Source organism: Plectrocnemia conspersa, unplaced genomic scaffold (genome assembly GCF_051122295.1).
Source record: "Plectrocnemia conspersa isolate PC_06_02 unplaced genomic scaffold, ASM5112229v1 ptg000005l, whole genome shotgun sequence".
In the NCBI taxonomy this organism is placed as follows: domain Eukaryota; kingdom Metazoa; phylum Arthropoda; class Insecta; order Trichoptera; family Polycentropodidae; genus Plectrocnemia; species Plectrocnemia conspersa.
In genome coordinates, this window is record NW_028277169.1 from 11040885 (window position 1) to 11063486 (window position 22602).

Below are 22602 nucleotides of genomic sequence, written 5' to 3' on the forward strand. Positions count from 1 at the left end.
AATTTGTCCAAGGTATCAACGCCGAAGCTTTATAAATCATTCCACAGCTTCCAGCTTATATCGTAATCGCACAAATGTTATCTAAAATTTGTTTATTTCCTCAAGTCGTATCGGTGGTCCATCGTAAAGCTTTCAACGTGCCGATTTTTATTATTATTTATTATACGATCACATGTATGTGTGTGTGTTTTTTTTTCTACCAAGAATGTTCTGGGTGTCGCTCTTCTTACCTGGCATCTGTATCACATAAGAAAAAATCGGCTTGAATTGTGGCAGGCTGTTATTTTTTTGACGCAAACTGATTGGCCAATTTCCTCCCCGTGTTCTGAAGGAATAAAAAAAGCTCAGACGTGGCATTTCAGCGTCCAACAAAAGAAACTAGGGGGGCATTATCCGATTTTTTTCTTCTTTTCCCTCGACGTTTTGTACTTTTCGAAATGATGCGCCATTTGTATGTCGTCGACCCAGAGACGGTACGCGGCATGCACGTGAGTCATTTTTGATATTTTAGATAAGATTCGCAAAATATGTTGAAATAAATAATCTGAAAAATTATATTAAAATAAATTATAGAAAGGGCTACTTTTAAATGCACATAGGGTATAAAAATATGAATGTCATTATACATAATAATTATTATAAACGTTCTTTTTTAACACTTTACCTACCGCTCACGCCAATTGGCGTCCTGAGTGTGCCGAAAGTTAAACACCGCAGACGCCAATTGGCGTCCTGTGTATGTTTTCGTTTCCATGTCAAATTAAAAATATATGTTTAGTGTTTTATTTGCTTTTTTTTAAGAGATGACTAAATAAATGTATGAATTTTCATTTTATTTTAATTTTTTTTTTTTTTAATTATATTTAGACAAATGCGAAGGTTTTATAAATATATTTTATATTTCTTTCATCAGGCAGTTTCACTACCAGACAAACTTATTTATCTTTTGATGTGGTCCGAATATTTTAACAAATTTTTCTAGACATGTTATAAATGTAACAATGCATCAATTCAAGCCATTATTAAGTGGTTCTCAACATGTGGTTCGCCGGAAATAGAAATTAATTATTACATTTCCTTATTATTAGATTTTAAAATTGATTGATGATTTTAAAATTATAAAAGCAAGTAATCTAGGAATTTAAATAAAAATAATTTAAATTGAGTTAACCAGCGGTTCTCAAACTTTTTCAAATTTCTAAAAACTTTTTTCCAGCACACTTTTTTTTCGGACGGTGTAAAAAAAGAAAAAATATGATATTTTATACACAAACATATAAATATGTATATTTAAAAATAATTTATTGGGTTAATGGGTTTATTTAGAAATAAAGTAAAATTATATAAAATTAAAAAATACGATGTACATATATAAAAAGTACAAGACACTAAAAAATTATCATATCATTAACCATTAGATAGTATTGGATTACTGAGAATCTCAAGATTGTCAGATTAGTAAGATTCTATTGTTTTTTTTTCTATCCTGTTATAAGGAAATTCCAACATATTTTTTGTGAGTAAATATTATCTCCCGTCAGATAATACTGGCTTACTGGAAATACCGAATCTCAGTGACACATTATTATAGAAAGTGGGAATTTTTTCGAGTTATTATTTTTGAATTATTAGCACGATACACATAAAAATTTATGGATAAGAATTAAGTTTAAGTTATACTATCGTGTGAAGTGCATCTGGTTTTCGTGTGCTGCTAATGGGCCTGGTAAAAAAAGGCTCATTACACCTGTATTAGACAATAAATCCACTAATAGGAACCTTGATATTTACAAAAACCATGAGTAGAAATAGGTTTTATCAAATATTACGTTACCTGCGTTTTTCCAATAATGAAAATGTTCCTGATAATGTAGGATTACTGTTCAAAGTACAAAAAATAATTGATTATTTCTCCGAAAGATTAAAAAATATGTACAAACCAAGCCAAAACATATCTCTGGATGAGGGTATGATCCCATGGTGTGGAAGAATAAATTTTCACGTATACAACCCCAGTAAGCTCACAAAGTACGGTATAGTGATAAGGAATGGTATGTGAATTAGTGTCAGGATACATATCGAAATTTAAAATATATTCAGGACCTGGAATTTCGATACAAGATTCAATATCACATCTAACATCAGACAATAAATACAAATGGCATCATCTTTATATGGACGATTTTTATAACAGTGTTGAAATAGCAAAAAAAATATATATGAAAAAAATAGAATCTGTGGTACCATAAGGAAGAATCGGGTTTTACCAGAATATCTGAAAAATGCAAAATTACTCTTATTTGAAACCAAATATAAACGATATGGGGTAATATTGTTGCAATTGCGAAAAACGGTAAAAAATCGAGACACTTTAAACTTTCATTATATAACTAGTTATTGTGAAAAGTGATTTACACGTGAAAGACAATGTAAATTATCTGTGTATGTGCCTGGAAAATTTCACATTACGATGAAGTGAATTACAACGGTTAGTGAATATTTTATTGCAAATGAATTATATATCAGTAAACTCGTATTAGTAAAAATGTCACAATACAAAAGAAAAGTTTGCTTGAAAAAAGTTTTTACAAATTTAAAAAAGTTTGAAAACTGCTGGTTTACTCAATTTATATTATTTTTATTAAAATTTCTAGGTTCTTCGTTTTTATAATTTTAAAATCAAGATAATCATTTTAAAAATCTAATAATAAGGAAAAGTAATAATTATTTTTTATTTACGGCGAACCACATGTTGAGAACCATCTAATAATAACTTGAATTGATGCATTGATACATTTATAACATGTCTAGAAAAATTCAACGAAATATTCGGACCGTATCAAAAGATACATAAATTTAAATAAAAAAAGTAAAATTCGCGAAGTTTTGCGAAAAAGTGCCGGTATTTAGCGTAAGTCTGGTAGTGAAACTGCCGGTCGGTAAAGTGTTAATTAAAAATAATATAGAAAATAGCAGAGTTGGTAATCATACAAAAAATATTCATCTTTGAATCGCAATAATACAAAATGGCAGTTCGTATTTTCGAAAATTAATAAATTGCTCTCAACGATTGTATTTTTATATGTTTATTTAACATTTTTTAGAATTCTATTTCTTTATTTAATAAAACTTCTTTTAAGCTTTTAGTAAATGCGTAATACAAAAATATGATTGATAAAATACAACAGTAAATCTTAAACATATGAGCTTATTTTTTGAGCCTTTAAGCACAATGACTATAAAATATGTTTTCACTTTTTAATTTATAGGTTTTTTATGTTGATTTATATTAACTTTTTCCTTGATATTTAAAAAAGAATCTTGATAGCATCTAACGAAGATTTACTAAATTTAATAAACATATAGCGAAATTCAGTACTAAAAATAGCTCGCTGCAATTGCGGCCCAAAGACTAATATTCAGCAGGAGAAATTCATTATCAAAAGTCGTTAAACATAAGGCTATTCAAATAATATATAACACATATTTCTAATAAAAATATAATAATTTTCAATATCATTGAACCCTACTATAATCATACCAGCACGAAAGACGAGTGGTATAAGTCGCTGACCATTGACCTGAAAGACCTATGTTCAAATCTCGCTTATTTTTTATTTGCTATCGTGTCACGGATTAGTAATTACTATAACATTATAATTCCGAACATCACAGGTTAGATTTACCTAGATTTTCCTAATCTCGTGGATCGATATTGTAATACTTAATTAAATATTGGATATTAAAAAAATCTAATAATGACTAATAGAAAATATCAAATTCAGCTAATAAAAAATATCTTGTATGTATTAAAAAATACCAAGAACACTATAATTAAATTCACTAATATCTAATTTTGTTGACAAATCCATATATAAATTATGTAGACAAAAAATACACAAACACGTTTCATTTTAAAGGTAAAAATACAAATTTCATAAGCTCTTGATTTATCATTTTGTAAATTGATATACGTAAATATAGCAAATTTTATTTAACTATAAATTATACGATTAAAAAATAAATATTAACAGTTAACCCTTTAATTGACAAAATGCGATATATCCGCATTAGCTGCTGTAGCAAAAAATTCTGGATTTGATGTCATCATTAAAGAAAACATCAGATAATTTTTAATGAGTTTTAGAGGCAAATTACTATAATGCTTTTTCCGAAAATATTTTTTTTATGCAATATCGATTATAATATATTCATTTTTAAAGGCTTGGCAATCAAAGTGTTAATGATCTGTAATTGTACTGAATGATATATGCTTTCTACGTATTTTAGAATCAATTGATATTAGAATTTATAAATTGATATCGTGAACATTATATGCATTAACTCATTCTTCGATGGCTTCCAACTAACACCTCCCCTCCCCTTTCCCTCAACTCTACCCACTGATCGGTAGCTGCATTTGCGCTCAGATCCAGTCAAATTATTTCCACAGTCGTGATTTCTAATTGAAAAGTCATCGCAGTTGAAGTAATTGATTCAACCAACCCCCACCCCACCAAAGTTCATTTCCATTCCGTTTCGCAATGCTTACCCTCCCATTCTCCATACATACGTACACACATACACATACAAAGAGAGAAGCTTTTGAGAAGCTCATTTCCTCCCGTCAGACGTGAACTTCCACTCTAACTGCCGAATTACAAAATTTTCGATTATAATAATGTTCCAAAAAAAAACGTACAACTTCATCCATGTTATACATACGTCACACGTTTTAATTTAACGTTAAAATATGGCGGTGAGCAGATGTGGGCGGTCGCATATCCTTTGTAACCATACCCAGGTATATTTTGTGCTATAATATACTCGGGGAACATTTTAATTATTTCTAATTATTATGTTACCTTTCCAAAAAAACAATAAATTTCGATGTGGCGGGGGCGTTTAGATAAAAACTCGCCATGTGGCAACATCCCTCACACATCCACCATATTTGGAACATAAAAAACATGTACGGATACCTGAGACCTCCTTACCTGCCTTTAATTATTATTATTATTAATATTAATATAATACTTTTTTACCTGACCTAGGATCTATTTTATACTTGCCGACATTTCTGTTTAATTTTGTTAACAGTGTTAGAATTGAGTTGTTAATTTTCATTCAGTGTTTTAGACACGGTTGAGCGAAATTCCATAGAGTTTTTTAAAAGAATATGCATATTATGTTTGTGTAATATATTTTGAGCTTGCATTTCATTCTGTGGACAGCAGACACTCACCCTTTATGAAAGGGTGGACTGCGTCACGGTTCACCCCCTTCTGTGAAAAATCAAGTTTCAGCACATAAATCATGGCGGAAGCTTTTCAAAATGTATATTGCGCAAAAAATATATATTATAACGTGACAGTTTTTACATCTCGCACATATGCACGAACCTCGTATTTAGAGAGATTATCATATTTTCATTATAACATCTAATTACATACATAAATAAATTTTAGCATAATTATAACGCACGTTTATATTGGGAATATCAGCATGAGATAATCCATTATCATTAAATAATGTAATTTTAATTAGAGTAATATACATTTGACATTGACGCAACTTAATTTAATTAATCATACTTTTAATTTTTATTTAAATGTACATTTTTTCAATTGCGAAATATAATAGTTTATTAAAAATAATATCTTAATTGTTAATTGGAATATTTTATTTAATATATTTATTAGTAGGTTGTCTCTGTTAATATTCTACAATACTTAAGCCATCTATAATTCATCTCAAGCGCTTTCAGATAAATTCCTAAACGTGTTAAAGAGCGCATATTTGGACGAATAGCTTCGAAAACATCCCGTAAATAAATCACAAGCGGATCTCCATAGTTTTTGGACATACCGAATATATAATTTATCTGAGCGTTACGTAAAACTGCTCAGAATTAGAAGATCTCAGTCAAATTCTCTCAGAGGCTGCGATCTTAATCCGGGGTCATTAATCTTGGGAGAGCGCCGTGGAAAAAATCCAAAAGAAAAACGGGTCACCAAAAATCAATGGGGGCGCAGCGATTGGAAAACTTTGACATGCGTGCGTAACGGTGGTTTGCCAACATATTGCCCAAGTTTAAATTGCACCCGAAAAAAAAGTTTTTCGATCGCTGACGTGCACGCATCGAAAATTGGTAATTTATTAATTTATATTAATAAAACACATATTGTGTTGTGTTATTATGGCGTATAATAAATACAAAATGGCGAAGTTTAAGAATCCCACAGTGGCCATAAATAACGACGGCTCTATTATAATGATTATAATAGCCCTTCGTTTTAATATTCATCGTGCACGAGTATGATTCATTTTCATCTGGGCAAGTGGAAATAGTTTAATGCGACAGGCGAATATAGATCTAATTCCTTGGCTACAAACGGTTTATATTCCTTTCGTAGCGTCCATAAAAAACTTTGATGCAATTTGTTGACTTGTGCTTCAATACGGAGGGTCCTGGCGATTATAATAGGTAGGACTACAACTATTGGCCTTTCGCGCATATTAAATAGTACATTTTAATTTTTGACAAAGGGCGCTCTCTCGCCCTATGTAAGTAAACATAAAAAATCTATTGATTTTTTTAATCATGAATAGATTTAATTACACACAAAGGAATAACGTCTAAAATAAACTTTGTGGATGAGTGCAAGCGTCGTGTGATGTTTTCAGACAAAACATACACTGGACAACGTCACGTCACAATAAATGCATGAGTTCTATTTTCGCTCTAAAGCACGTGTAGTAGTGATTTAGTCAACTTTGATAAATCTTATTTATTTATTTAAAATACATTAATAAAATATTTTGTATTCTTGTTTCAGGTGAGAATGCATATTAATATACTGTGTGTAACTTATGGAACAATCAACATAAATACGTATGTACCTATAAAACATATTAAATAATAAAATAGAAAATAAGTTTTAAATAAGCATAGATTTATATCATATAATATATAATATCAAGGTCGGGATAGCGTAGTCCGTAAGACTTGTAGCCCAGGTTCGCGGGTTCGAGCCACGATAGCTGACTCCAATTTGTATTTATAAAAATACGCTATTATTAAAACACAATCATAGCTGCTAAATTACATCTATTAATTATTAATTAAAAATACAAATCATATTTTATAACTTTTTATATACATTTATGTATGTATGTTACTAATTCCCAGACTGAAAAGATTGGTGGTTAATACTTACTTGTAGGTGTTCATTATGTCTGATTGACAAAGCCAGTTGGCACAGATTTACCTTGTTTTAGCGCATTGAGTTTACGCCTTTCAGGTTACAATGGAAGATTAAAAATAAAAAGATATTGTAGAATTCATCTATACTTATAGAACAACTTTTTATCTATCCATAATTTTAAATTACTTTATATACATGGGTGGGACATAATTCGCAGAAAAATATATGGATGATTTCAGTAAATTATCAACTACTTTTTATTCATATCAGATCAATATTTTTTAATATTTATTTAATTTTTGACTCTTACGCTATTATTTTATGTATTTATTAAAAACTGTTAATTTTCGGTGTAATATATAAATATTTTCTTTATGAATTTTCTTGAAAAAAAATTGCGTTGTTAATTTTTTACGCAATTTGTGTTGCCTTATTTAAATAAAACTATAATTTTCGGTAGTAATTATTATTCTTAATTTTATTTATAGTTATTAAAAAGTATTAGGTTATATGTAAAATATAGTTTAAAATTTTCGTCCAATACAAATCTATATTATTTCATTTATTTTAATAAAATATTTTTTGATGATTCTCAAAGTATCTATAGTTATATTTTTTCATTTAGAGGGAATTAAAAACGATAAAATAATTATTTATTAGTTTTATATTTTATATTTTAAAACAATTAAATAAATTATTTTTAAGCTTTATTCTCACAAACAGCTGTCACAAAAATATTTGATAAATTCTAAAAAAATAGTTTTAACAAACAATGAAAAATAATTAAGTTGTGAGAATCTTTTTTTTTCAAAATTCAAATTAGTATAAAACTTATATTTACTACTTTATTTATTTTGTTGAATTCTTTTTTTGATGCTACATAAACTATGCATTTCTGTCGCAATTTTTTTTTTCATAACTTCCAAAATAATGAAAGTTTTGAAAAAAAAATATTGAGAGAGTTCATAATTAAAATCTTTTATTATTCTTAAACTATGAGCTGCGTATTACTATAGCAAAAATATCTTTAAAAACTTCAAAACTAATTAAAAAAAAATATTTCATGTGATTTTATCTTCATAATTTAATTTATTTTCTGATTCTTAAACTATAATCCGCATATTGTTGCGCAAACATAACTTACGAATTTATAGAAATTCTAAAAAAATAATGTTAGGTTATATTTCATTTTTCAAATTTTAAACTGTTTTATAAAAAATATTATAACTTATGATTATTTACAAAAATAATTGATTAAATCTTTATATTTTTTTTATTATTTACTATCACAAATAAATTATTAAAAATAGACATAATTACAAAAACAGTGAATATTTGCAAAATATAATTGTTGAGGCGTACCTTTATTCTTAAATTTATTTAAATATTTTTTTGTGGTTTTTAAAAAAATGTTTCGCTAATATATATATTACAACTTTACAAGTTTTTGAATAATAACTGATAATGATTTTTTTTATCGTAAAAAAGTGTTTCTAAACTAGTGAAAAATTTGTCAATAAATTATTGAGGTGTATCTTTATACTGAAATTTATTGAAATAATGTATTTTTTTTATTATAATTTATCTTTGTGGCAATTTTTGAATACCAGTTGAAAAATTAAAATAACTACACGCCACACGTAGGCGAAAAAAGTCGACTACATTTAATTATGGATTTATCGAGCAATTTTTGTAAAGATTTTTATACAGTAAATACAATCCTTTTCGTACTACTATTTTTTTTCTACTACTTTAAAAGAATACCATGGGGTATTATGTATATAAGCTATCACAATCAAAATTTAAATAAAACAAAGATGTTTTTATTATCTTATACCCTTTACAACTTTTTTTCTAAATCAAAAGACTCATATTTAAAAAACATATATTGCAGTATAACGTATTAAAATATATTCTAATAAAAAAATGTATTTTTAGTATTTTGTTAAAGCGAAAATAATCGAATCTGGAACATAAGAACATATTGTCACCGAACAATCCGTCACAAAATTTGTATATATTTTATTGTTTTACCGATACGCATCTTTCTAAAAAGTTGCAAATTTGAGAATATTAATTTTTTTGACAACCATATTGTAGTTTTAATAAAACTGACATTAATTATAGATTTTTTGCTTATTTAAAATATTGTGTTAATATACGCATATTGTAGTTAATAATTCTTAGATTAGTTATAATTACATAGTATTTTTACTTCAAGTAATTCTGCTTTAATTATGTGGGTAATATTTTGATTTCTACACTAAAGCTTTTTTAAAAATAAATAATAACTAATATATGTATATATTCTGATAAATTATACCTTTCACCACAATATAAAGGCCTGATGACAATAGTATCGTTTGTGTGTATGTGTCTTGTCTTGCGAAGTATATGGATATAATCCAAATATAGTCATCTCATTTTTAGTATTAACGAATAATGACGCGTATATGCGTCTCCCGGCGCTAAACAGTTTTAAGGGTTTCTTGCGTCAGTATTTGATCGAAATGTTCTCTCTATCGCTAGTCAGGAAAATCCCCCCTCCTTCTTTAATCGCGGAAGCACCGCCGCGCGTCGACCGCACGTCAGCTTGTACAGCAAGCAGCAGGCAAGCAGCGTGCGCGTCGAAAATAGTCGAGTAGACGGGTAGACGAAGGCCGGGTCGCATGGTCGGCTCGCGGCGCGCCATTGGCTGAGTGTGTGATTGGCGCTCGGCAAGCTATGACGGGCGCGCCGGGTGACAGACGCGAGCGCACATGACCGGGCGCCGGACCCGCACCGGCGCCCCATGCGCCCTGCCATGAAGCGGGACGCGTGTGACCACCGAAGTGACCCAACAGTGAATCTGTCTGTCAGTGAATCAGTTCTTCAGTTCTGAGTTCCTTTTCATTTTGCGCGCAAAGACTAGTGAGCCGAGTGTAGTTGACGCAGGACGACAGATGGAAACGTGTGCCTTCATCGCCTACGCCGTAAACGGTAAACGCACATTTCCAATGACAACAATGCTACGAATATGTTTGTTATGAATGTCTACGTGTATGTTTGTTATGAACGACAATTCAAAACAAATTCATTAGTACTAATATTATTAGATATTTAAATTTCAATCCAACATTGATATATTTTAATTTCAAACGCGTGTTGCATATGTTTGTTTTTGTTGAATTATTATTATTATTATTATATTATAGTTCACGAAACATTTTAATTTCAAACGCGTGCCGAATATAATTATTATTATTATTTATGTTTAGTCTATGCAATGTATATGTTTGTTTTTCGTCGATAAATTTAAATTATTATTTCGGTATAAATACCAACGCGGTCTACGTGTGTCACACACGGTGACTTGCAAACGCAAATTGGTGTGTTTTTCTTTGTCAAAGTTGCGTTTAAATGTTTACAGTGACAATTTTTTTTTGTACAATGTGCTAATCATTTTTTAGGTTATAAAATGTTATAAACTAATAAACTGTTTTATAATCGATGGGTTATTAGCACAAAATCCTATCTACAAATAAAGCGTGCTTTAGTTAAATATACAGATTAATTCATTACTATTTTAAATAAAACATATTCTTATTTCAATTTATTCTAATCAACTGTATAAATATAATTTGTCAAAATGAATCTTGTTTTGAATATATAATATAATAGAACATTTCTTATTTAATATTTATTATAATAGATCTTTTAAATACAATCTATTATATTCAGCTGTGTAGATATATTAACATTATATCAATGACTTTGACTGATCTTGTTGAAGTTTTTAAATTTGAAATGAGGTTTAATTTTATGTGAAAATAAAAATGTATATATTGAAATATCATGGACCAATAGAGGAATTTTACTTTGTTGTTGATAGGACTATTTTATTATTTTAGTTTAGTGCAGTAAAAATTATTATATGAATTTATATCTAGTTACAAAAGTTTCACAAATTTTTTAATTATTTAACATTATTTATAACAAAATTATGACACCATCCGCATGTTTTTTTTATTATCAATGTTTATGTTGCAAATTCATTCATAAAGTGACGCGTGATTAACGTGTGACGTTCTTTTTGACAGTCAATTAAAAAAAACTATCCTAAGACCGAAAGGGTTATCTCTATATGTCACCGCGGTTTTTTTTATCTATTTATTTCGTACACATAACCAATTAGCGTAATTTGGTATAATTACCGCGATGCTCATTGCGTGTTCATGTAAAGAACACTATCCTTTTTTGTTGTAACAGTTGAATAAACGATTACATTAAATTTATCAACGACGATAAAAGCCCACCTACAAAAGGATACGTCTTCATTCGCCGGCTTATTTATATGCGCAACGGGTCCTGCGCCTCTCTTGTATCCTACAAGGATCTTGACAATGATGAAGATTATAAAATACGAATCTATTACAAAATCGTTCTTGTGTTTATCCAACGTTATTTAACGTTATTATTTTAATAGAATATGTACGTGTGTGATACATAATTCATATTGAGCTATCACTCGGCGGTGAGGGGATATTCTTTGATAAAAAGCGTTACTAATTGGGATTAAAATGCGATTCGCTCTTCGATTGTATACGATTTGTACCAGTTGCGTATGCGAATGAGGACGAGGCGTCTTGAGGGTTTAACCCCTTCGCGACCGCTGAAGGCAGGTGACCGCTGTCACGTCGGATATCGGCGCTTGATTAATTTCTTCATTATATCAGCCCTTAATTTATATACGGCTGTTCAGGTAGTTTGCCCTTTTCTATGCGGCATCAATTTTTATAACCGCCATTGACGTAGAAAAGAGTTTTTTTTAAATATGTGTAGGTTAGTGATGCGTACTAAATTATAAAAAAAATATAATTCAATATTATATTTTTATATCGATAAAAAATCTAGTTGAAAATTGAAGTAATCGTGATCTAATAATAATTATTTTGATCGGTATTGGACACGCTCGTGAACGACCATTATCAATGCAAAATCTTACCCTTCTTTTTGTATTATGTTTATACCACATATTTTTTTTTTCGTACCACATCGCTTCAAATTATATAGATGATTCGATTCTGAAGAATTTCTCAATTCTTCATCAACGTCGAATTTCGCAGAACCGCGTGGGCGAAAATCGCGCTAATCAATAACCTTTCCTAACCGTATAATTATATCGGACTCACAATCAATCCTTTTGAAGTCCGATTTTCCCTCTTCATGCTTCGTGCAATAATTATACGATGGAAAAAAATTAGACGACCTTGAACACATTGAAAAAACGTGCTTTTCGAAGAAACCCCGGGCATGTGTATCAAGGCTGTCTCAATCTAATCTTCGTTGATAAAACCAGAGTTCTTTCCTTTCTCTTTTATCTCGCTCTAGCATCTCGGGTATTCGTGAATGCGAAGCTGCGTACGTTCCTCGCGTACTATGGCAACAGCTGATGCCCAGTAGCGGTGCGCCGTGGCGCATTTTTCGAATCGACAAATTTAACTTGGGTTTCATTGAGCAATGCAAATCGCATATTTGAATATTTATAAATTTGGCATTTCCACTAAATACTAAAACGATATTTTATTGAAAATTTACATGGTGATTTATTAAAATAATAATAAATATAGTCTTTATACAGAAATGCAATTTAATATATGAATATTATATAAAACCGAGCAAAAAAGAGTATGCAGATGACAACTCTAAGAACAGATATTAAAAAAATGATATACGAAAAGGTGGATAAAATCATTTTATAATACCACTAAAAAAAATTAGAATATACAATGAAATAAATACGTTTTTTAATGACATTACTGAATAATCATGTTTTTCAGTTAAAATAATATCGCAACTAAAAAAGTTTTTTAACCGTTTGAATGCCGTAAAGTCGCCGGTGTCAGCTCCTATGTTTGTATTTTTTTCCTTGTTAAATATTAGTATATTTGTTCACTCACATGTATAAAATATATATTCTATTTTGATGGCATAATAAATAGTTTTTCACAAAAAAAAAAAAAAAATTTTAGAAATATTTTATTTAAATATATTCATAAAGTCGCTATATTTTCCAAAAAGATGTAGGACATTTTTAGCATACATAAAAATATAATTTTGTAAGATTTTAATAATGCTAACAAAAATGTTCATATTTGACTTGTAAGGCTTCAATTGCTGTTATTAGGATATCCATGTGAATAGTTAATTAAAAGCAATTTTACAATGAAAAATAATATTTTTAATAGATTTGGACAATATATTTTATTTTTAATACAATGCTAAGTTATTGTACCTATTATTTTCAGTTCAAATAATATCCCTATTATTAAAAATATTCGTGTATTTTTCATCCTTTTTGTGCTATAAAAATTAACAGAAAAACCAGAAATTATATTAGATATCAACTTTGGTAATGTTAAAACTGAGATGTCTAATAAAATAAGATGATATGTTAAAATTAATATTTTCTATTTATTTTCAAATAATATCATAACTAAGAAAACCCTGTATTTTTTTTTTATATTTGTGCTATAAAAGTTATTAGAAAAAATTAGAAATTATGTTAGATATTAACGTTAGTAATGCTAAAGTTAAAGCAATTCTACCGGGGAAAATTAATAGAGCTGGTTAACATTTTTACTTATTTTTAAATACAATACTAAATTATCATGGTTTTTATTTTTAATTTAAATATATCTTAAGTAAAATAGTCAACGTAATCTTTCATCATTTTTGCTCTATAAAAATTATATTAGATATCAACTTTAGTACTGCTAAAATTAAAGCTAATATACAGTGAAAAATTAGAATGTCTAATAAAATAATATAATATAATAAAATTCATATTTTTAATAGATCTAGATAATATATTTGCTTATTCTTAAATACTGTACTAATATTTTCAGTGCAAATAATATCGTAACTAAAAAAGTCCATAATTTTTCATTATTTTTATGCTGTAAAAATCAATAGAAAATTGAATATCAACGTTAAACCCTAACTATTAATATATTAAAGCTACGAATTAAATGTTCAGTAATAATATTAATATGTATGTTCAGTTAATAATTATAAATGTTCATTAAAGCTCTACTTATTTAAATGGTAATAGCGACAATACTGAAACTAATTTATTCTGTAATTACATTTATACTTGAATTCCTATTATTACACCATATTTTTACATACTAAAATTTTGTAGTTGATTTTACGAAGCATAATGAAATAGTTATATACTAAAACATTACCATCAAGTCAAATTATAACTACCATATAATTTAAAATCATAACATTCATTATAAAAAATAGTGCGTAATAACTAACCATTTATTAAAAAAATACAGATTTAATTACTACATTGCAAATAATGCTATGGTAAAAAAATATTTTTAACATTTTAAAGCCAATTAAACAATTTCTTAAATTTTATCTAATATGTAGTACTTTAGTGCTTTATAATTAATTTAAGAAACGTACTAATAAATTAAATAGATAATAAATACCTTTATATTATGATAAATATACAAAGTAATTTATTATTAGTAATTATAATAAACATTTAAAATTAATCTGAATATTTAAAACTATTTTAACCGTATAATTTATTTATAACAAGTATTTATAAACTTCTTTACAATAATTGCAATAGTAATATTTACTAAAACTGACAAAAATATTTCACCTATATATGAATATAGCTAACAAGCTCGACTAACTTTATTTATATCTATTAAATGATTAATACGCTATTATAAATTGTTTTTTTTTTAATTTATACACGAATAAAAATTAAGTTTGAAGTTTTAACATAGATATTTTATCTAAATAAAAATGTAATCATTATTCAAGAGTCTAATACTATAATAAATATTAAACGCTGTATTTAACAGTAGCTCTAAAATGTCATCATTGATTTTATATACAAATTAATTTATACATTATATGATTAGTAATAAAATAATGATTAATTCATATTTTATAGAAAATAAACTATTAATTAGGCTAAGTGCTATTTAAGTAATCAAATATGTTATTTTGTTAAATATATTTTAAAGGCTAGAAAGGTTAAATATTTATAAAATAATTTGTAATAAATATTTAATTATATTGTACACATTTTTTATTTGTACAAAGGACTAATCAGTTCATAAAACCACCAATTAAATTTCGTTATAGGGATCTCACACGAGTTTTCAACTACTATTAACTTGATGAATAGTTATTTTTTCATATCATCATCGTAGCAGGTTTAATTTATTGCTACGTGAGCGCGCATGATTTATCGTATCGGCGAAATAGGCCGCCGTCACGTGACGCCAATGGTGTTTACCGTCTCGATCCCAGACAAACTTTGTTCTCTCGTCTCAAAACGCAAATTTCAAATTACGAAATTCAACCTGTCCAAAAGTAACGGGTAAAACTTTGACGGATACTAAAATCTCCGCAGGCTCCGAAACAAAACTGAAGAGAGCTAGAGATACCGCGCGTGTTTGAAAAGCGCACGAGGCCAGAACTTCCCAAAAGTGGGTCGCGTTTCAAGGACTACGATTAAAAAATACGATACGAAACATTCTTCATAATTACACATTTTTTAAATAGTTTACCTGTGAGGCTACTTTTAAACGCATCACTTATTAAATAGTGTGTTAAAAAAAGTAAATTTCTAATATTGTTTATAAAAATAAAACCTATCGATTTTCAGAAAACATACGCCACAGAGCGTAAAACAAAGTAAAAGTTTCACGTCACGGTCCAAAAGTGACGCATTCGATTTTTAATATTGAATAATAAAACATAAATGAGAATAAGTATTTTTTATTTTTATGTATATATGCATATAGATAATTAATTAAATTTATGAATATATAAAAGAAATGAGCAATTCGATTAATTTGTTAAATTTTCCTTGCTTATAAAAGTTGACCGGAAAGTGTTATAAATTATTTTTAAAAAAATCACCTATATCTACCATATATTTTATAAACCTAAAATAAAAAAATGAGATGTTTACGAGTGTTTTAAATCATATTAATAAAAAATATGTAAGTCTCGATTAAAAAAATAACCGGATTTTCGGCTTCAAAAGAGCCGATTGAGCGTCCGTTTGTGCGATTATCATTTTTTATCTCCACTATCACTGTTGTACGATTTCCAAAATCGTTTGTCAATAACCAAGAACTGTACTCCAGCCATATAATTATCCAATTTAACACCATCCAACATCTGGGTTACGTGTTCGAGAATTATAAACCATTTTTTTCCTACATCCATGCTTCTTTGCGACCTATTTTTTAAATATTAAATTTCACTATGATACTCGTAATAAATAATACATATTAAAGTTAACAAAAAACTCGATCTTTCCGTTAGTGCCTAGATCAAATCAGATCATCGTTTAACTATTTGGAACCGAGCGGATGAATTATACGTTCATGGTTCGTATCAGTATTTAATTTGTACACGTTTAAAATCCCGCATTTGATTCAATTATCTTATAATTGCCATCTATGCTTCATATAGTGGTTTGTGGGTAATATTAATCAAATTTTATGCATGGATTTGCCTTTTAAAATTCAATTAACGGTTATTTGGTCTGTATCGAGTCGTCGTTGTGTATAGAAAAAATGTATTTATTACTCGGCTCTAGGGGGTCCGCTTTAGTGATTAAAAATCGATTTTTTGACGGCGATTAATTAAATTTTTATCATTAGATTCATAAGAAATTGGAATTTATCACCAATTTGTCCCAATTAAATTTGTTTGCTGGTAATTAGAAATTGATGAAATGGTTATTTGTTAATTTTATTTTTGCTCCATATTTATGATTTACTAACGATTATGCTGTAATAAGTCATTAAATACAAAATGGGATTTCTATGATTAAATTTATGAATATTAGATTGCCGGAATAATTAAAAAAAAAATATAAATCTTTTTGCTTTGTATTTTTTTATTTGTATAATAACTTATAACTGTGTGAAATTATTGTATATATTAGAAGAAGAACCATTTTGCTTGTTTATGACTTTTACATCAATTTTTTTTTATAAATTGTTAGGTTTTAATGGTATGTATGTTGTAGAGAGGAGTTTGATTTATCAAAATTTTGCCAAATCAGTTATTACTAAGCTATTTGTTTAAACTATTTATGTATGTTAATATTTTTTTGTATAAATACTACAAAAATCTAAAAATACTGTTAAATAATTGAAGATCCTAAGACTTAATATTCACTAGCCATTTTTAAACTATTTCATCACATTCGCATTACTTGAAAACGGCTTAAAAATTTAAAAGCGGAGAAAAAGTTAATTACTAATTATATAATTGGAAAAATATTATGTTAAGTTATTTGCTAACTTATTTTGTAAGTTCGAATCTGTTTTTTAAGAAATACATGTTTTAGAAATCTGTAAAAGTGAATATAAAAATGAAAACTTTTTGCTCATTAGCAACTACAACCCTTACCTTGTCAGTACACTGCGCGGACTGAGGCCAGGTCCGACCTCCTACCTGGGCTGTCGCAGGTGATAATCGCAGTACTATTTTAGGAAACAGACAATATATACAAGGGATGGAAATGAGTAGAGCCAAGATCAAAAATCTAAACTCAGTCATGAAACAATTAAAATTTTATCAAAAACTACTTTATTATTCTTTAATATAAATATCGTCACCATCGGATATTATACTTTTAGCTTTTTATAAGCAAAATATTTTCTGAATGAAATGTTTAGTGTAGTCTTTAGCGATTTTGCCTTAATCTCATCTATGGTCGTCAATTATCGTACTTTCAATATCCTAATAATCTGAGAGAACAGAGAGGAATCACAGGGGGTTATATCTGGTGAAAAACAGTTATTTTTTATTCAAAAATCAGGAATTAGTAGTAAAATGTGAACCGGTGCCTTATCGTGGTAAAAAATCACAAAATTCTGGTGCATTTCCTCAGATTTTCTCATGCATACGGCGTGAAACTGTAAAGCATACAACTTACTGTATATAATTCATCATCGCAAAGTATATTGTTATAATAGAAGAAAACGTTAAAGAGAACATTGTCATTTGATCGAACTTGTCGTGCTTTTTTTTTCTTGGCTCTTCAATGCGCTTTCATTTAACCCTATGAATAATGAGTTGATTTATACATTATTTTTGTGAGTTAATTTTACGTATTTTTACATAATTATTTCTACTGTTATTTTTTTATTATAATTTTATAGTGAATTTAGAGTAAGCTATAAAAAAATCAGTGATTCTCAAAGTTTTAATGATTTGATTTATTATACTACTTTTCTGTATTAGTATTTTTTAATAATTTTTTTCAACACCTGTTCATTATTAAATTTCGTTAATTTATTATACATATTTTTTTATACAAAATTCGGCTTTTGTTAATTTTTTAATTAAATTCAAAGGCTCTTAATATAATATAAAATATTTTTGGTTATGTTAATTTATTTCGTGCTATTTGGTATGATTTTCTATAAAAAACATTTACATTAAAAAAAATATTGTATTTAAATAATAAGATTTTTATTTATTATTTCTTCAGTTATATATGTGAATATATAACTATCTGGGGTACCTTAAAACAGTGAAATATCAACCACCGTACATGTACGGCGATACTACTCAAAGGGTTAAAACACTTCAACTTTTAATCTGTTGTGACGCGTTGTAGTAATTCTGGGTCGTAAGCGAATTAATTTAACAATTGCTTATAAATTTATTTTTGTTAAAAATTCATTATGATACTAAAAAAAAGATCTTTATTTTTGTACATTTTCATTTGTGATTGATCTCTGTTATTATCTTCAACTTCTTAGAATCGATTATACTATTCATTAACTTTTTATTTTGACATAGCAACCTTATCAAAAACATTCTTTCACGTTAGCACTATTTTATTGCAAAATTTAATGCAAATTCTAAGTTCCATAATTTGAAATTAGGAAATCGCCAAGTGTGAAGAAATGTGTAACACAAACTAGGCGTCCAATATGGCTAAAAACTAACATACGCATCACATATACTTGTACTTATATTGAAATCTATTTTTTTTTATAAAAAAAATGGTTCGATTGCTCTTACAAATTATAAAATGATCTAAAATGTCCAAAATATTTTTTTGTTATTTTGAACACAAATATTTGTAAAATAACTATTAGCTTTTGAAAAATATCATATTTTGTAATGACCTACATATATTCTGACCACTAATCAAAAGCTCTATTTGCTCATTCATTATATGCAGCATATTCTGAAAAAAATCCCATACAAAAATTTCCATTGTTTCTCAAGCTTTTTCGTCCGTTACACCACCGTACAAAATCACCGTCTGAACAATTTATCGTACAGCACAAACGTCGAACAATCTTCTCCGGACGATTACCGAGACGTGCCATCCATATTTCATGACATGACCGTGCATTATAAATTATTATATTACGGTTTATCTGGAATCTCCGGAGTAAACTGGCAAAACGTTTCCGCGACCAACTTTGATTTGGCCGCCTTTGTGTGGTCCAATTTTTAGTGGTTTTTAGTTCCTCTCAGGCGCTACGTGGGCAGTCGGAGATTGGTGGATTGAGATAACAGCTCTAAAAGAAAAAAAAAATAGAAAATCACGCACGCTCTCCTATTTGTTACAATAGAACTCGAGCGGTACACTTTCGTAGAAACAAATATAAGAAGAGAATATTAATCTCGCCTCATAATATTTGGTTGCGCGAAATGGTGATAGAGAATCGGTGGGAAAATACAAATTGTGTGGTGGTAATAAAAAATTGGTAGGAGGAACCGTGGAGATGACTTAGCTTTGATAAAGCGATCTTTGAACTTTTTGTTCTAAGAAAATAAATAATAATAAAAAAAAACAAAGACTGAAGCATGTACATTCATATACATACATATATGAGAATTTTCTAATTAAACGTTATTTTTTATGTTCATATATAAAAAATCTATGTATTTAATTATCTCAAATATACATGTATTCTTAAGTGAATTCTAACGATTCCCATGACCTAACGTATAGACGACCTTCGATTTTCACTCGTAAAAAAAATACTTTATATTCTACTTTTACACTTCTTCCATACGTGCATATGGTTTTAATCAACAAATGGTCAGTAACAGATTCACGATTGAGATTAAATATATTAAAAAATCTATCGAGTGATGTATGCATGTAAATTGTATATATGCGCCACTTACATGCTTTTCAATTATAATATACACATGTCTCATTTTTATTTCAAGTTATTAACATATATAAAGATAAGATAATATCAACTGCAGTAATTATAAATGCTACGAGACGGATGTAATAATATATACAACACGTAAAAAATGCATACATATACATTTTATTAGCGACATTGAATTAATATTTACATTAAATGTTATGCGTAGTAAGAAATGAACAAGTTTTTTATATCGCATTTTAAATATTATAGGCAATATTATAAAATTTATTTCCTACTTCTATGTCTTTTTATTTGTAACTGTTATTAAGGATGATTTATATTATGTGACTTTGAGGATCGATACATATCGAATTATTCAATAAAGCATTGTGATCATTGTGTATTATGAACACATTTAAAATCATGGTTCAAATGTTTAAACGATTGTATTGAATGAATGTTGATATATTTCGTTTTCAATTGGTTGTTTAGGTGTATCGATGTTTACAGAAAGGGTATTATGATTATCATATGTATATGTCAATCGAACGATCCGTCCCTGGCGCGATTCCGAGCCCCGTGCGAATTCTCGGAACCGGTTTCGGCTAATATATTAATTTTCACGATAAGACGAGACGGGTCGTACAAATTAGTTCCTCCACACGGTCTGAGTGTGGAGAAAAAAACTTTGCAATGCGAATATAGGCCTTATCTGATGGATGCACAATGCGGTGGCCGCGCTTTATTTACCCACGTAAATTATATCCCATGAGCTGTGTGTGCTCTCGGATGTGCAGCGAGCGGTGTGACCATAATTGTTTAATTTTGGAACGAGACGCTGTTACGCCAGAAGAAAAAATAAGAAGGCTCGGATAATTTTTCTTGATTGAATAATTACATGGTATGCGATTTGTAAATTACAGAAATTTTTAATACACATTTATAAATTTATATTAATTTTTCAGACAGAAAAAATAAATAGTATAACATCATAATTTATATAATAAATATAGAGTGGCGCATTTAAAAGTAGCCTATATATTATATAATTAACACTACTATCAAGTTTTTTCTTTCAGATTTTGTGTCAAAATTCATCATTTTGCTTTGATGAATTATTAAAAAAATATTTTAAATTTTTATTGTATAATTGATTATAATATATTTTAAGTATTTTTTTATACATAAATTAAATTCACATAATACTTATTTGTTAAATCTAAAATAAATTTTAGGATTTTCACATTAATTTTTTTTTTATTTTAATGATGTTTTTTTTTACAAAAACTAATATTTTTGGCTTTGAAAAAAATATGGATTTTTCATGTAGTAAATGTAAAATTTTCTGTATAAAATTCATTACAAAAATCGCTTTTTGTCTACCATAAAAGTTTTGATTTTAAAACATAGTGCCCTTTCATTAGTCTTTTAAAACATTGGTAGTTTTTTACGTGAATTTATTTGTCAATTATATTATTGAAAAGGACGTTAAACGTTACAGTGAATATTTATTTTTCGAAGTAATATTTTCACATTGGAAGAAAATTATGAATTTTTCGTGTGTAATATGTAAAAATTTTGTATAAAAATCATTAACAAAATCGCTTTTTATCTACCACAAAACTTTTGATTTTATTACGTAGTGATGTTTAATTAGTTTTCTAATACACTTATAGTTTTTTTACGTAAATTTCTTTGTCAATTATACTATTAAAAATGATCCAATTTCCCAAATAATTTTTCGCAAAAAATCTTGAATACGTTACAGTGAGTATATATTTTTCGGAGAAGTTTTCACATTGGAAGAAAATTATGAATTTTTCATGTGTAAAATATAAAATTTTCCGTATAAAAATCATTATTAAAATCACTTTTAATCCACTGCAAAAGTTTTTATTTTATTACGTAGTGATCTCTCAATAGTTTTCTAAAACATTTGTAGTTTTTTACGTAAATTTCGTCATCAATTGTACTATTGAAAAGGATCCTGTTTCCCAAATGATTTTTCGCAATAAAATCATGTAAACTTTGAGTGAGTGTATATTTGTTTGGAGAAGTTGTATTTTCACTAGTATTGGTATATAAAAAATGAATGATTTTTATGGTGGTAGTTATTTTTTCTTTTACAAAAGTTTTATTTTTCTTACTTAGTAAAAGCTTGATTGATAGCCAATGATACTATCAAAATCATTGGAGCAGTTTTCTTGGATTTTAAGAGAGCT

At 27.9% G+C, this 22602-nt stretch overlaps 1 protein-coding gene across 5 annotated transcripts in view; it reads left to right on the forward strand.

Moving 5' to 3' along the window:
- Positions 1 to 22602, forward strand: part of LOC148234833 (homeotic protein antennapedia-like) — a 340898-nt gene that overhangs the window by 254327 nt on the left and 63969 nt on the right. Inside the window, exon 1 of one of the 5 annotated variants that reach the window (XM_088186079.1) lies at positions 9818 to 10187. The exons of the other annotated variants lie outside the window; for them this stretch is intronic. The gene's annotated coding sequence lies outside the window, so the exon portion shown is untranslated. Of the gene's footprint in view, positions 1 to 9817; positions 10188 to 22602 lie in introns of those variants that run through there. 5 annotated transcript variants of the gene reach the window in all.